Raw genomic sequence first — 4,316 nt, forward strand, 5'->3', positions numbered from 1 at the left:
AAAATCGCCAGGGCCTGATGGATTCACAAGTGAATTCTATCAGACATTCAAAGAGCAACTAATCCCAATACTATACAAATTATTTGATATGATAAGCAAAGAAGGAGTCCTACCAAATTCCTTTTATGACACAAATATGGTACTGATTCCAAAGCCAGGGAGATCAAAAACAGAGAAAGAAAACTATAGACCAATCTCCCTAATGAACATAGATGCAAAAATCTTAAATAGAATATTAGCAAAGAGACTCCAGCAAGTAATTAAGAAGATCATCCACCATGATCAGGTGGGATTTATACCAGGAATGCAAGGTTGTGGTGGCAAAAAACTGGAAAACGAGGCTATGTGTTGAGATCTCTTTATCATTTCTGATAATCTGGTAAGGACAGTTTAGTTGATAAGGAAATAATGGGACAGGAAGATCTTTTACCTCATGCTTCCAGCTCTGTCTCCAGTAGCATGGAGTTTATTATATATATATTTCAAGACTCATTTCACACAAAAGAACCCCCCCCCCAAACTTTGCAGATGCACAGAAGTTACAAATTATGTCATATCAAAACACAAAAAGTCTCATTGGCTTCAGAACAGACCAAGGCCAAGGTTGAATTTTGACTGGATTCTTATCAGAAAGTCAAGTTGGGGAGTATTTCTCCCAGGATCAAATTGCCCCCCACTAAGGTTTTGGCCTTGGCTATATTAGGCAGCTGTATTCCTGGTCAAAGGGGAACAGTGTTAACCCTTTAAATTCATGTTTGCTAGGAACTTAAAGCTTTTCAATAAGGCCACAATACTTTTCAACAAGAAATCACAAGGATCACAAAAGGGGTCAAAAGAGAAGTCTCAGATTTTTATCTATTCTCTTATTGGCTTCCCACAATTATGCCCTTCAATTGGGGAATAGCTGAACAAATTGTGGTATATACTGGTGATGGAATACTATTGTGCTCAAAGGAATAATAAACTGGAGGAATTCCATGTGAACTGGAAAGACCTCCAGGAATTGATGCAGAGTGAAAGGAGCAGAGCCAGAAGAACATTTTACACAGAGACTGATACACTGTGGTAAAATAGAATGTAATCGACTCCTGTACTGGCAGCAATGTGATGACCCAGGGCAATTCTGAGGGACTTATGGTAAAGAACGCTACCCACATTCAGAGGAAGAACTGCAGGAGTGGAAACACAGAAGAAAAACAATTGCTTGAACACATGGGTTGATATGGACATGGTGGGGGATGTAGACCCGAAATGACCACACCAATGCAACTATCAATAACATGTAAATAAGTCTTGATTGATCACACATGTTAAAACAAGTGGAAATGTGCATTGGATATGGGGGTGGTGGTGAAGGGGAAAGTAAAAACAACAATCATGTAACCATGGGAAATTTTTCTAAAAGAATAAAATATTTAAATTAGAAAAAAACATGACAAAGGATGTAAGAATAGGGTCAAGAGTATTAAAGTGAAAAATGTGCCAAAGCTAGGAAGGAAAACCAAGGGTAATAAAAAAATTATCCTTCCCTGAACTTCTTGAGACTTCCAGCTGAACTGAAATAGGTAGAAGTTGAATAAAGTTCTCTATAGCAGCTTCCTTAATCAACTCTTATTTATCTCAGTTGAAGCCTACTATACATCTCTATGAAGGAGCCCTGTGCAGTTACTCTATCCATGGGAATAGTTTCCTCCATTCTTTACCACAGTATAAAGCTGCTTTATCCATCCACCATAGTTTTATGGTGACCAGAATAACTTCCTAGGATGTTCATCCTACTGTGCATAAGAAATAAAATCTTTCTGTAATTTTCCCTAAATAAAGTTACATTGTTGGAAAAAAACACTATATCTTCTATTTTTGTGTGTTTGGAGGATATGAGTGATCTGAGAATTCCTTACTTTGTCATCTTAGCCCCTAACATTGAGCATTCATTGTTTAAGTAAGGATTTGACTTCTGAAGTCTGTTCCAATTCTAGAATTCCAAGATTATATGAAGAGTAAATCATATAATTCTTCAACTCTATTAATGAGATTTAATCATGCTTCTGTAGTCATATAATACATCTACAAATATTCACTGCTGATATATTAAAATGGCACTGATTTTTGTTTACTCATAATTATTGATACATCAATTATTAAACTATTGCCACTATGCTTTGTGAAAATGATTTATCTGATCCTTTGTAAAAAACCTAAGTGAGAACAATTCTTGACTATCTTCATAATAAAACATAATAAAAGAGGTTTGTTTAGAGAGGGTGAGAATGGGGAGAAAGAAATATAGAGTTGAGAGAATTTAAGGAAGGTAGGTCAGTATGGAGTGCTACATCGAGGATTTCTGGGAAGTGGAGGGAATAGTATGAAAGAGCGAGACATGTCAAGAGGAAGAAGGATGCTAAAAGTCAAGTTGGAGACAGAAACTTGATCCTACTTCATAACTTTCCTGAGGGTCTGGAAGGCATTGTGGGATTGAATGGGCTATAAAGAACAAACAAGGTTTCTATTGACAGGGGAAATGGATACTTTGGACAGAAATAAATACAAAAGCAAAGTTATGACTGTAAGAGGAAATAACATGATAGTGATGGAATTAGAGGCCATATAAAGAGAGAATTATTAGGAACTACCCCAATGAGAAAGTGTCCTGCAATCCAAGCCCTCATAGCAGTCCGTGTGTGTACACTAGCACCAGTACATGCATAGGTCTGTACTTTCTACTAAGCTAAGAACTCTAGTTATGTAAAGCAAGGGAGAGTTTCAGTATATTTTATTCTGGTGCATATGAGACCCTGAGAGCCCATATGGTACAGATTTATATATGTAAAGGACCTTGGATTCTGTATTGTCTGAACCCCTCATTATTTAAATCCTTACCTTCTATCTTAGAATTTATACTAAGAATTGGTCCCAAGGCAGAAAAATGGTAAAGACTAGGCAATTGCAGTTAAGTGACTTGCCAAGGTCACATAGCTAAACCCTTCATTTCTGTCGAAAATGAAAATGAATCCAGAAAGCATAAATTGCTCTAGGTCACACAGGGAGTAAGTTTCAGAAAGCTAACTTCAAACCTCATACTTATAACTCCAAGTCCAAAGTTTTTTCAATTGCACCATCTGCCTCTCTGAAAAAGAGCTATATTTAGACTTGAAAGACCTGAGTTTGAGTAAAGCTCTGTCATTTACTGGTTGCATGAGTTTATTTATTCATTCATTTAGTTATTTATTTGTTCATTCAGTCATTTGTTTGTTTGTTTATTTATTTGTTTGATTTAGGCTATTTGTCCATGGTTACATGATTCATGCTCTTTCCCTCCCTTCCTCTTCTTGCCAATGAGCAATTGCACTCGGTTTTACATGTATCATGTTCAAAATCTATTTCCATATTATTGATATTTGCAATAGAGTGATCAATTAAAGCCAACATCCCCAATCATATCCCCATCAAACCATGTGATCAATTATATGTTTTTCTTCTGCATTTCCATTTCCATAGCTCTTTCTCTGGATGTGGGTAAAGTTCTTTCTCATAAGTTCCTCTAGATTGTCCTGGGTCATCGCATTGCTGCTAGTACAGAAGTCCATTACATTCGATTTTACCACAGTGTATCCGTCTCTGTGTACAATGTTCTCCTGGTTCTGCTCCTTTCACTCTGCATCAATTCCTGGAGGTCTTTCCAGGTCACATAGAATTCCTCCAGTTCATCATTCCTTTCATCACAATAGTATTCCATCACCATTAGATACCACAATTTGTTCAGCCATTCCTCAATTGAGGGGCATCACCTCAATTTCCAGTTTTTGCCACCACAAAGGGCGCAGCTCTAAATATTTTTGTTCAAGTCTTTTTCCTTAGTATATCTTTGGGGTATAAACCCAGCAGTGGTATGGCTGGGTCAAAGGGCAGTCTTTTAAAGCCGTTTGGACATAGTACCAAATTGCCTTCCAAAATGGTTGGACCAATTCACAACTCCACCAGCAATACCTTAATGTCCCAATTTTGCCACATCCCCTCCAAAATTTATTGCTTTCCTTTGCTGTCATTTTGGGCAATCTGTTAGGCATGGGGTGGTATGTCAGAGTTGTTTTGATTTGCATTCCTCTAATTATGAGAGATTTAGAACACTTGGTTGCATGATCTTATATGAGTCACAATTTCTATGAGACTCAATTTCCTCACCTGAGAAATAGAAATGGTAGTTATCCCACTTATCTCACTCAGTTATGGTGAGGACAATTTGTTAACCTTTACATAGTGTTTACTTACTTCATGTCAGGTATTATGCTAAACAATTTATAATCATTTGATCCTCA

This window comes from Gracilinanus agilis, chromosome 4, assembly GCF_016433145.1.
Source record: "Gracilinanus agilis isolate LMUSP501 chromosome 4, AgileGrace, whole genome shotgun sequence".
NCBI classification, from domain to species: domain Eukaryota; kingdom Metazoa; phylum Chordata; class Mammalia; order Didelphimorphia; family Didelphidae; genus Gracilinanus; species Gracilinanus agilis.